Consider the following 13,658-nt stretch of genomic DNA (forward strand, 5'->3'; position numbering starts at 1 on the left):
CTAATCTGCCGCCCCCAATGTTGCCACCACTTCTATAATAAAGTTATTAACCCCTAAACCTAAGTCTAACCCTAACCCCCCCTAACTTAAATATAATTTAAATAAATCTAAATAAAATTACTACAATTAACTAAATAATTCCTATTTAAAACTAAATACTTACCTATAAAATAAACCCTAAGATAGCTACAATATAACTAATAGTTACATTGTAGCTAGCTTAGGTTTTATTTTTATTTTACAGGCAAGTTTGTATTTATTTTAACTAGGTACAATAGTTATTAACTATTTAATAACTACCTAGTTAAAATAAAGACAAATTTACCCGTAAAATAAAACCTAACCAAAGTTACAATTACATCTAACACTACACTACAATTAAATTAATTACCTAAATTAAATACAATTAATTATAATTAAATAAAGTTATCTAAATTACAAAAACAAACAAACACTAAATTACAGAAAATAATAAACAAATTACAAGATTTTTAAACTAATTACACCTAATCTAATCCCCCTAACAAAATAAAAAAGCCCCCCCAAAATAAAAAAAAACCCTACCCTAAATTACAAATCACCCTTAAAAGGGCCTTTTGCGGGGCATTGCCCCAAAGTAATCAGCTCTTTTACCTGAAATAAAATTACAATTCCCCCCCCAACATTAAAACCAACCAACCACCCACACAACTAACCCTACTCTAAAACCCACCCAATCCCCCCTTAAAAAAACCTAACACTAACCCGGTGGACGTCTTCACCCAACCGGGCCGAAGTCCTCAACGAAGCCGGGAGAAGTCTTCATCCAAGCCGGGCGAAGTGGCCATCCAGACGGCAACTTCTATCTTCATCCATCCGGCACGGAGCGGGTCCATCTTCAAGTCATCCGACGCGGAGCATCCTCTTCTTCTGACGGCTAAACACAGAATGAAGGTTCCTTTAAATGACGTCATCCAAGATGGCGTCCCTTCAATTCCGATTGGCTGATAGAATTCTATCAGCCAATAGGATTTTTTCTACCTTAATTTTTCTTAAACCTTCATTCTGTGTTTAGCCGTCGGAAGAAGAGGATGCTCCGTGTCGGATGTCTTGAAGATGGACCCGCTCCGCGCCGTATGGATGAAGATAGAAGATGCTGTCTGGATGAAGACTTCTGCCCGTCTGGAGGACCACTTCGCCCGGCTTGGATGAAGATTTCTCCCGGCTTCGTTGAGGACTTCGGCCCCGGTTGGGTGAAGACGTCTCCCGGTAAGGTGATCTTCAGGGGGTTAGTGTTAGGTTTTTTTTAAGGGGGGATTGGGTGGATTTTAGAGTAGGGTTGGTTGTGTGGGTGGTGGGTTTTAATGTTGGGGGGTATTGTAATTTTTTTTTTCAGGTAAATGAGCTGATTACTTTGGGGCAATGCCCAGCAAAAGGTCCTTTTAAGGGCTATTTGTAATTTAGGGTAGGGTAGGATTTTTTATTTTGGGTGTGCTTTTTTATTTTGTTAGGGGGATTAGATTTAAAAATCTTGTAATGTGCTTATTTTCTGTGATTTAGTGTTTTTTTTTTTTGTATTTTAGATAATTTTATTTAATTGTAATTAATTGTATTTAATTTAGGTAATTAATTGTAGTGTAGTGTTAGGTGTAATTGTAACTTAGGTTAGGTTTTATTTTACAGGTAAATTTGTCTTTATTTTAACTAGGTAGTTATTAAATAGTTAATAACTATTTAATAACTATTGTACCTAGTTAAAAAAAAAATTATGCTTACCTGATAAATTTCTTTCTTTTGCGATGTACCGAGTCCACGGCTTCATCCTTACTTGTGGGATATTATCCTTCCTTACAGGAAGTGGCAAAGAGAGCACCCACAGCAGAGCTGTCTATATAGCTCCCCCCTTAACTCCACCCCCCAGTCATTTGACCGAAGGCTTAGGAAGAAAAAGGAGAAACTATAAGGTGCAGAGGTGACTGAAGTTTTCAATAAAAAATACTATCTGTCTTGAATAGACAGGGCGGGCTGTGGACTCGGTACATCGCAAAAGAAAGAAATTTATCAGGTAAGCATACATTTTGTTTTCTTTTGCAAGATGTACCGAGTCCACGGTTTCATCCTAACTTGTGGGATACCAATACCAAAGCTTTAGAACACGGATGAAGGGAGGGACAAGACAGGAACCTAAACGGATGGTACCACTGCTTGCAGAATCTTTCTCCCAAAAATAGCCTCCGAAGAAGCAAAAGTATCAAATTTGGAAAATTTGGAAAAGGTATGAAGCGAAGACAAAGTCGCAGCCTTACAAATTTGTTCAACAGAAGCATAATTTTTAAAAGCCCATGTGGAAGCCACCGCTCTAGTAGAGTGAGCTGTAATCCTGTCGGGAGGCTGCTGTCCAACAGTCTCATATGCCAAATGGATTATGCTTTTCAGCCAAAAGGCAAGAGAGGTAGTCGTAGCCTTTTGACCTCTACGCTTTCCAGAATAGACAACAAACAAAGTTGATGTTTGACGGAAATCTTTGGTTGCTTGCAAATAAAACTTCGAAGCACGAACCACGTCCAAGTTGTGCAACAGACGTTCCTTTTTAGAAGAAGGATTAGGACACAGAGAAGGAACAACAATTTCCTGATTGATATTCCTGTTAGTAATAACCTTAGGAAGGAATCCAGGTTTGGTACGCAAAACCACCTTATCAGCATGGAAAACCAGATAAGGTGAATCACATTGTAATGCAGATAGTTCAGAAACTTTTCGAGCTGGAGAGATAGCAACTAGAAACAGAACTTTCCAAGATAGAAGCTTAATATCTATGGAATGCATGGGTTCAAACGGAACCCCTTGAAGAACTTTAAGAACTAAATTCAAACTCCATGGCAGAGCAACAGGTTTAAACACAGGCTTGATTCTAACTAAAGCCTGAACGTCTGGGACATCTGCCAGACGCTTGTGCAATAGAATAGACAAAGCAGATATCTGTCATTTTAAGGAACTAGCTGACAATCCCTTCTCCAATCCTTCTTGGAGAAAGTCCAAAATCCTAGAAATCCTGATCTTACTCCATGAGTAACCTTTGGATTCACACCAATATTTACGCCATATCTTATGATAGATTTTCCTGGTGACAGGCTTTTGAGCCTGAATCAAGGTATCTATGACCGACTCAGAGAAACCCCGCTTTGATAAAATCAAGCGTTCAATCTCCCAGCAGTCAGTTGCAGAGAAATTAGATTTGGATGCTTGAACAGGACCTTGAATCAAAAGGTCCTGTCTCAGTGGCAGAGTCCATGGTGGCACAGATGACATGTCCACCAGGTCTGCATACCAAGTCCTGCGTGGCCACGCAGGCGCTATCAAAATCACAGATGCTCTCTCCTGTTTGATTCTGGCAATCAGACGTGGAAGGAGAGGGAAAGGTGGAAACACGTAAGCCAGGTTGAACGACCAAGGCACTGCTCGAGCATCTATCAGTGCTGCCTGAGGATCCCTTGACCTGGACCTGTAACAAGGAAGTTTGGCGTTCTGATGAGACGCCATCAGATCCAATTCTGGTGTGCCCCATAGCTGAACCAGTTGAGCAAACATCTCCGGATGGAGTTCCCACTCCCCTGGGTGAAAAGTCTGATGACTTAGAAAATCCGCCTCCCAGTCCTCTACCCCTGGGATATAGATTGCTGATAGATGGCAAGAGTGAGTCTCTGCCCATCGGATTATTCTGGAAACTTCTATCATCGCCAGGGAACTCTTTGTTCCCCCCTGATGATCGATATAAGCCACAGTCGTGATGTTGTCCGACTGAAATCTCATCAATCTGGCCGAAGCCAGCTGAGGCCACGCCTGAAGAGCATTGAATATCACTCTCAAACCCTGTGCTTTCAGGGAATTCCAGACTGCACCCCAGCCCCAGTAGGCTGGCATCTGTCGTCACTATAACCCACACTGGCCTGCGGAAACACATTCCCTGGGACAGGTGATCCTGTGACAACCACCAAAGAAGAGAATCTCTGGTCTCCTGATCCAGATTTATCTGAGGAGATAAATCTGCATAATCCCCATTCCACTGTCTGAGCATGCATAGTTGCAGTGGTCTGAGATGTAAGCGAGCTAACGGAACTATGTCCATTGCCGCTACCATTAGTCCGATTACCTCCATACACTGCTCCACTGACGGCCGAGGAATGGAATGAAGAGCTCGGCAGGTGGTTAAAATGTTTGATTTCCTGACCTCCGTCAGAAATATTTTCATGTCCACCGAGTCTATCAGAGTCCCTAGGAATGAAACTCTTGTGAGAGGGGAAAGAGAACTCTTTTTTACATTCACCTTCCACCCATGAGATCTTAGAAAGGCCAACACGATGTCAGTGTGAGACTTGGCCAGTTCGAAAGTCGACGCATGAATTAAGATATCGTCTAGATAAGGCGCCACTGCTATGACCCACGGTCTTAGGACAGCCAGAAGGGACCCTAGCACCTTTGTGAAAATTCTGGGAACCGTGGCCAACCCGAAGTGAAGAGCCACAAATTGGTAATGTCTGTCCAGAAAGGCGAACCTGAGGAACTGGTGATGGTGATCTCTGTGAATAGGGATGTGTAGATACGCATCCTTTAAGTCCACGGTGGTCATATATTGACCCTCCTGGATCATTGGTAAAATAGTCCGAATGGTCTCCATCTTGAAGGATGGGACTCTGAGGAAATGGTTTAACATCTTGAGATCTAAGATTGGTCTGAAGGTTCCCTCCTTTTTGGGAACCACAAACAGATTGGAGTAAAACCCTTGCCCTTGTTCTGCTTTCGGAACAGGGCGGATCACTCCCATGGTATGTAGGTCTTCTACACAGCCTAAAAACGCCTCTCTTTTTGTCTGGTTTGCAGACAATTGAGAGATGAAATCTCCCCCTTGGAGGAGAATCCTTGAAATCTAGAAGGTATCCCAGGGTTACGATTTCTAAAACCCAGGAGTCCTGAACATCTCTTGCCCAAGCCTAAGCAAAGAGAGAAAGTCTGCCCCCTACTAGACCCGCTCCTGGATCGGGGGCTACCCCTTCATGCTGTCTTGGTGGCAGCAGCAGGCTTCTTGGCCTGTTAACCTTTGTTCCAAGCCTGGTTAGGTCTCCAGACTGACTTGGATTGAGAAAAGTTCCCCTCTTGCCTTGTAGCAGGGGAAGAGGAAGCGGGACCACCTTTGAAGTTTCGAAAGGAATGAAAATTATTTTGTTTTGTCCTCATCTTATTTGTCTTATCCTGAGGGAGGTCATGACCTTTCCCTCCAGTGATATCTGAAATGATCTCTTTCAGTTCAGGCCCGAATAGGGTCTTACCCTTGAAAGGGATGGTCAAAAGCTTAGATTTTGATGACACATCAGCCGACCAGCACTTAAGCCATAACGCTCTGCGCGCTAAAATGGCAAAACCTGAATTCTTTGCCGCTAATTTAGCCAGTTGAAAAGCGGTATCTGTAATGAAAGAATTAGCTAGCTTAAGAGCCCTAGTTCTATCCAGAATATCATCTAATGGGGTCTCCACCTGAAGAGCCTCTTCCAGAGCCTCTAACCAAAAGGCAGCTGCAGTGGTTACAGGAACAATGCACGCTATAGGTTGGAGAAGAAAACCCTGATGAACAAAAAATTTCTTTAGGAGACCCTCTAATTTTTTTATCTTTAGGATGTTTGAAAGCACAACTGTCCTCAGTAGGTATAGTTGTACGCTTAGCTAGAGAAGAAACAGCTCCCTCCACCTTAGGGACCGTCTGCCACGAGTCCCACATGGTGTCGGATATGGGAAACATCTTCTTAAAGGTAGGAAGGGGAGCGTACGGAATACCTGGTCTATCCCACTCCTTAGTAACAATGTCCGAAATCCTCTTAGGAACCGAAAAAACATCAGTGTAGACAGGAACCTCTAAATATTTGTCCATTTTACACAATTTCTCTGGAACTACAATAGGGTCACAGTCATCCAGAGTCGCTAAAACCTCCCTGAGCAACAAGCGGAGGTGTTCTAGCTTAAATTTAAAGGCCGTCATATCTGAGTCTGTCTGAGGGAACATCTTTCCTGAATCAGAAATCTCTCCCTCAGACAGCAAATCCCTCACCCCTACTTCAGAACATTGTGAGGGCACATCGGATACGGCTACTAAAGCGTCAGAAGGCTCAGCATTAGTTCTTGACCCAGAGCTACTGCGCTTCCCTTGCAACCCAGGCAGTTTAGATAAAACCTCTCTGAGGGTAGAATTCATAACTGTGGCCATATCTTGCAAGGTGAAAGAATTAGACGCACTAGAGGTACTTGGCGTCACTTGTGCGGGCGTTACTCTTATAAGTCAAAATATGCTGTTTGCAATTTATAGACATATCAGTACATGTGGGACACATTCTAAGAGGGGGTTCCACAATGGCTTCTAAACATATTGAACAAGGAGTTTCCTCCATGTCAGACATGTTGAACAGGCTAGTAATGAGACAAGAAAGCTTGGAAAACACTTTATTCAGTTAAAAAACAACAATTTTAAAAAACGGTACTGTGCCTTTAAGAGAAAAAAAAAGGCATACACAATCTGCAAAACTGCTTAAAAATGCATAAAACTTTTCTAATTTTTTACAGCAGATTCAATAAGCTTTAGAAGATTGCCCCACAAGCAAATGAACCATTTAACCCTTAAATATGGAAACCGGATTGACAAAGTGCCAAAAACCGGAAAAAACCCTGTCAGCTCCACTGTGGCGCCTACCTGCCCTTAGGGATTGGAAATGTGGGGTTAAAGCTTCGTTTTGGCCCAAAAAGTTCACCAGGACCTTCCAGTGTTGTAGCTTGCTGCTTGTCAAGAGAAAACAACTGCGCAACTGAGGCGCGAAATTAGGCCCCGCCCATCTCACTTGATGTTTCTAAGGCCGCCCACAAACACACAAAGCGTTTTAACCAGCCATGTGGGTTCTAGAACCCCAAAAAGCCAAGTGTACCCTCAATAAAGTTGTCCCTCAAAAACTTATTAACAGCACTCCCAGTACACACAACCGTTTGTTCATATCATTCAAACTGAGTGTCAACCATAATTTCAATTAGCCCTTAATGCAAGCTTAGTAATGCCTCTTTTCTTAGAAGTCTAGGATTACTGCTTACCCTTACCCTCATGGGGATACTGGCAGCCTTTCTGAAATATCACAGTCTCTCCAGAAAAAATGACTGAACATACCTCATTGCTATATAGCATGAAAACGTTCCTCACACTGAAGTTTCCTGTACTCCTCAGCCTCTGTGGGAACAGCATTGAATCTTAGTTACAAATGCTAAGATCATCATCCTCCAGGCAGAAATCTTCATCCATCTCCTGCCTGAGAGTAAATAGTACACACCGGTACCATTTTAAAATAACAAACTCTTGCTTGAAGAAAATAAAAACATACACCTAGATTTAAAGTTTGGCGTTAGGACCCCTTAATGCTGCTTTTGACGGCTAACGCTGTTTTTTTACCGCCCGCTGGTATTTAGAGTCAGCCAGAAAAAGGGTCTAACGCTCACTTCCCTACCGCGACTCCAGGCTACCGCAGATCCCCTTACGCCAATTGCGTATCCTATCTTTTCAATGGGATCTGCCTAACGCCGGTATTTGGAGTCTTGGGAGAAGTGAGCGGTAGACCCTCTACCGACAAGACTCCTACCGCCAAAAAAAGTCAGTAGTTAAGAGTTTTATGGGCTAAAGCCGGAATATAAAGCTCTTAACTACTGTGCTACAAAGTACACTAACACCCATAAACTACCTATGTACCCTTAAACCGAGGCCGTCCCACATCGCCGCCACTATAATAAAAGTTTTTAACCCCTAATCTGCCGACCGGACACCGCCGCCACCTACATTATACATATAAACCCCTAATCTGCTGCCTCTAACATCGCCGACCCCTATATTATATTTATTAACCCCTAATCTGCCTTCCCCAACGTCGCCGCTACCTAACTACACTTTTTAACCCCTAATCTGCCTACTGGACCTCGCCGCCACTATAATAAATGTATTAACCCCTAAACCGCCACACTCCCGCCTCGCAAACACTATAATAAATGTTATTAACCCCTAATCTGCCCTCCCTAACATCGCTGCCACCTACCTACAATTATTAACCCCTAATCTCCCACCCTGTAAAATAAATCCTAACCTAAGTTACAAATTCACCTAACACTACACTATCATTAAATTAATTAAATAAATTACCTACAATTAGCTAAATTAAAATACAAATAAACTATTCTATAATACACCTAATCTAAGCCCCCTAATAAAATAAAAAAGCCCCCCAAAATAAAAAATTCCCTATCCTATTCTAAACTACCAAAGTAATCCGCTCTTTTACCAGCCCTTAAAAGGGCTTCTTGCAGAGCATTGCCCCAAAGTAATCAGCTCTTTTACCTGTAAATAAAAATACAATACCCCCCCCCCAACATTACAACCCACCACCCACATACCCCTACTCTAACCCACCATCAGCCAATCAGATTTTTTCTACCTTAATTCCGATTGGCTGATAGAATTCTATCAGCCAATCGGAATTGAAGGGACGCCATCTTGGATGACGTCCCTTAAAGGAACCTTCATTCGTCGGGGAGTCGTTGGTTGAAGAGGATGGCTCCGCGTCGGCTCCTTTGAAGATGGCTCCGCTCCGCTCCGGATGGATGAAGATTGAAGACGCCGCCTGGATGAACACTTCTACCGGATGGAGGACCTCTTCTTGCCCCGCTTGGATGAAGACTTCTACCGGATTAAGGACCTCCTCTGCGCACCTTGGATGAAGAATTCGGCTCGGCTGGGTGAAGACGACTCAAGGTAGGGAGATCTTCAGGGGGTTAGCGATAGTTTTTTTTTTTAAGGGGGGTTTGGGTTGGTTAGAGTAGGGGTATGTGGGTGGTGGGTTGTAATGTTGGGGGGGGTATTGTATTTTTATTTTCAGGTAAAAGAGCTGATTACTTTGGGGCAATGCCCTGCAAAAAGCCCTTTTAAGGTCTGGAAATAGAGCGGACTACTTTGGTAGTTTAGAATAGGGTAGGGCATTTTTTATTTTGGGGGGCTTTTTTATTTTATTAGGGGGCTTAGATTAGGTGTAATTAGTTTAAACTTCATGTAATTCTTTTTTATTTTTTGTAATTTAGTGGGGGGGTTTTGTATTATAGAATAGCTAAATTAAAATACAATAAAATAAACTAATTGTAGGTAATTTATTTAATTAATTTAATGATAGTGTAGTGTTAGGTGTATTTGTAACTTAGGTTAGGATTTATTTTACAGGTAATTTTGTACTTATTTTAACTAGGTAGCTATTAAATAGTTATTAACTACCTAGTTAAAATAAATACAAAGTTGCCTGTAAAATAAATATAAATCCTAAAATAGTTACAATGTAATTATTAGTTATATTGTAGCTATATTAGGGTTTATTTTCTAGGTAAGTATTTAGTTTTAAATAGGATTAATTTAGTTATTTAGTTATTTTAGGAATATTATTTCGTTTAATTTAAATTATATTTATGTTAGGGGGGTTTTAGGGTTAGAGTTAGGTTTAGAGGTTAATAATTTTATTATAGTAGCGGGTGCGGGCGGGAGATTAGGGGTTAATAATTGTAGGTAGGTGGCGGTGATGTTAGGGAGGGCAGATTAGGGGTTAATTACATTTATTCTAGTGTTTGCGAGGCTGGAGTGCGGCGGTTTAGGGGTTAATACATTTATTATAGTGGTGGCGAGGTCCGGTCGGCAGATTAGGGGTTAATAAGTGTAGGTAGGTTGCGGCGACATTGGGGGGGGACAGATTAGGGGTTAATAAATATAGTATAGGGGTCGGCGGTGTTAGGGGCAGCAGATTAGGGGTTCATAGGGATAATGTAGGTTGCGGCGGTGTCCGGAGCGGCAGATTAGGGGTTAATAATATAATGCAGGTGCCAGCGATATCGGGGGCGGTAGATTAAGGGTTAATAAGTGTAAGGTTAGGGGTGTTTAGACTCGGGGTTCATGTTAGGGTGTTAGGTGTAGACTTAGAAACTGTTTCCCCATAGGAAACAATCGGGCTGCGTTAGGAGCTGAACGCTGCTTTTTTGCAGGTGTTAGGTTTTTTTTCAGCCCAAACTGCCCCATTGTTTCCTATGGGGATATCGTGCACAAGCACGCTTTTCCAGCTTACCGCTATCGTAAGCAACGCTGGTATTGAGGGTTGACGTGGAGCTAAATTATGCTCAACGCTCCCTTTTCTGAGACTAACGCAGCCCCTTAGACAACTCTAAATACCAGCATTGTTTGAACGGTGCGTTGGGAAAAAAAACAGCGTTAGCTACGCGGGTTTTTACCGACAAAACTCTAAATTTATCACCTCTTTCACTTTACCCTTCCTGCTTAGAGCCGGCAAAGAGAATGACTGGGGGGTGGAGTTAAGAGAGGAGCTATATAGACGGCTCTGCTGTGGGTGCTATCTTTGCCACTTCCTGTAAGTAAGGATAATATCCCACAAGTAAGGATGAAACCGTGGACTCGGTACATCTTGCAAAAGAAATAAATGCAAAGTTGCCTGTAAAATAAAAATAAACCCTAAGCTAGCTACAATGTAACTATTAGTTATATTGTAGCTATTTTAGGATTTATTTTATAGGTAAGTATTTAGTTGTAAATAGGAATTATTTAGTTAATTGTAGTAATTTTATTTAGATTTATTTAAATTATATTTAAGTTAGGGGGGGGTTAGGGTTAGACTTAGGTTTAGGGGTTAATAACTTTATTATAGTGGTGGCGATGTTGGGGACGGCAAATTAGGGATTAATAAATGTAGTTAGGTTGTGGCGACATTGGTGGCGGCAGATTAGGGGTTAATAAATATAATGTAGGTGTCGGCGATGTTGGGGGCAGCAGATTCGGGGTTCATACATATAATGTAGGTGGCGGCGGTATCCGGAGCGGAAGATTAGGGGTTAATAATATAATGTAGGTGTCGGCGATGTCGGGGCGGCAGATTAGGGGTTAATAAGTGTAAGATTAGGGGTGTTTAGACATGGGGTTCATGTTAGGGTGTTAGGTGTAGACATAACTTTTATTTCCCCATAGGAATCAATGGGGCTGCGTTAGGAGCTAAACGCTGCTTTTTTGCAGGTGTTAGGGTTTTTTGTCAGCCGGCTCTCCCCCTTTGATTCCTATGGGGAAATCGTGCACAAGCACGTTTTACCAGCTCACCGCTAACGTAAGCAGCGCTGGTATTGAGGTGAGATGTTGAGCAAAATTTTGCTCTACGCTCACTTTTTTTGCGGTTAACGCCGGGTTTGTAAAAACCCGTAATACCAGCGCTGTCTGTAAGTGAGCGGTGAGCATAAACTACTCGTTAGCACCGCACAGCTCAAAACAAAAAACTCGTAATCTAGCCGTCAGTTTGTTGTTGTTAGGCACTCCATTTGTTTCAAACAAAATTCCTTAACAAAAAATGTGTTTGTTTAAATTAATTAAAAACAAATGAGATGCACTACAGCAACTCCCAACCCACTAAACCTTACTGTTTAACTAATAATCTTCCTAAACCCCCCCACAACAATTAACCCCTAAACTGTCACAACCCCCATGGCAATAAATCCCTATGCTGTTAACCCCTAAACCACCACAACCCCATCACAGTAAACACCTATGCTATTAACCCTTAAACTGCCACAACCCCATAGGATAGCAATAAATCTTTATGCCAGGAGTTGACAAATATGATTTAAATTTAGGATCCAGGAAACATACTTTTAGGAGCTAGACATTAGTATTTATATATAGATATAAAGAGAATAGCCCAAAAAGTTAGGAGCAAGGGGTAAAACTGACTACCTGGCTCCTGGGTTTTTCAAGCCCTGCTCTATACTACAACCTATAAACCACCAGAACCCCCATTGCAATAAACACCTGTGCTCTTAACCCCTAAACCTCCACAACCCCTTCAAAAAACCCTTATGCTGTTAACCCCTAAATCATCACACCCCTCATTGCAATAAACCCCTACACTATCACACCCCTCATTGCAATAAACCCCTAAACTATAAATCCCCTTACTTAAGACCCCTAAATTACAAATAGAAATTACATAAACATAAAAAATAATAAAACTAAACGTGCATTACTTTTAAAAAAAAATATCATCCCCTAAAAAACCCTCTCCTAAAACTAAAGTCCCCCCTAAAAAATAAAAAGTCCTTTCTACAACTAATGTCCCCCTATAAAAAAACTGCATAAAAAAAAAATCTTACATTAAAAAAAAAAGCTCCTGTTAAAAATCTAAATCTAAAAATTAGTTTCCCTAACAAACAAAAAACCAAATAAAATACAGTAAAAAAACTTTTGTCCTCACTGTCTGAAGTCCAGTGCCCAACTTCTTGATCCAAAGTAATAATCTGCACTGTGGTCTTCTTTTGGTCCTCTTTTTGGGGTCCTGTGACTATTGCTGTCCCCTGCATCAGATTGACTCTTTTTTGCTATTAACCCCTTTTATGGAGGGTTTTCTTGCAGTTACTTTCTTGCTATTGGTTAGTTTTTGAAAATCCGCCAATAGTAAAAAAGCTCATTCCATTGGCTGTTTTTTGAAGGCCCTACCTGTAATGGGTTAAATTAAGAGAACAGCTTTAAAGAGAGATGCAGCCACAGGAAGAAATCAATAGCATGGTGAGTGGTAACCACTTTATTGCAGTTTTACCCAGCAGTCTAAGGGTATTTTAAACTGACACTGATCCCTAAAGTGACACCCATAGACGTAATAATTCATTACATGCATTGCTGATTATCTCACAGTCCAGTGTCCCTCTAAGCTCTGCCTGTCGTACTATAAGACACAGTATAAGCCATACTATCTCTATCTTTCTTGACTTACAGTGCCCTCCATTAATATGGACACCCTTGGTAAATATGAGCAAAGAAGGCTGTGAAAAATTGTCTTTATTGTTTAACCTTTTGATCTTTTGTTAAATAATACACAAAAAATACTCTCCTCTCATGGATATCAGACAATTGCAAACACAACACAGGTTTATCCAAAATCTTTATTAAATATATGTGTTGTACAATTATTGGTACCCCTATGAATTCATATGAGAAAAATATTTTTGAAGTATATCCCCATTGATATTTTACATTTTTTAGTACACCTGGGTGACTAGGAACAGGAAATTATTCAACCATGACTGCCTGTTTCACAGGGGTATAAATATGAGGTAACACATAGGCCAAATTCCCTTATTCATCACAATGGGTAAGTCTAAGGAATATAGCTGTGATGTGTGGCAAAAAGTTGTTGAGATTCACAAAATTGGAAGTGGCTATAAGAAAATGGCAAAAGCATTGAAGTTCCAGTCAACTGTAAATGTTATGAATCAACCTGGAAAAGAGGATTTGTGTCTATATATTGTCTCAACACACTGTGAATGGATGGTTTGAGTGGCCAAAATATCTTCAATGATCACAGTTGGAGAATAGCAGAAGTTAGTTGTATCTTGGGGTCCTAAAGCCTCCAAACCTACAATCCGATGTCACCTACATCACCACAAGTTGTTTGGAAGGGTTTCAAGAAAAAAGCCTCTACTCTCATCCAAAAACAAACTGAAGCATCTTCAGTTTGCCAGACACTACTGGAACTTCAAATGGGATCGTGTTCTATGGTCAGATTAAACCAAAATAGAACTTTTTTGGC

At 41.2% G+C, this 13,658-nt stretch overlaps 1 protein-coding gene across 1 annotated transcript in view; it reads left to right on the forward strand.

Moving 5' to 3' along the window:
• The window catches only part of KIAA1549 (KIAA1549 ortholog), a 310,123-nt gene that overhangs the window by 159,930 nt on the left and 136,535 nt on the right, over positions 1–13,658 (forward strand).

This window comes from Bombina bombina, chromosome 6 (genome assembly GCF_027579735.1).
Source record: "Bombina bombina isolate aBomBom1 chromosome 6, aBomBom1.pri, whole genome shotgun sequence".
NCBI classification, from domain to species: Eukaryota; Metazoa; Chordata; class Amphibia; order Anura; family Bombinatoridae; genus Bombina; species Bombina bombina.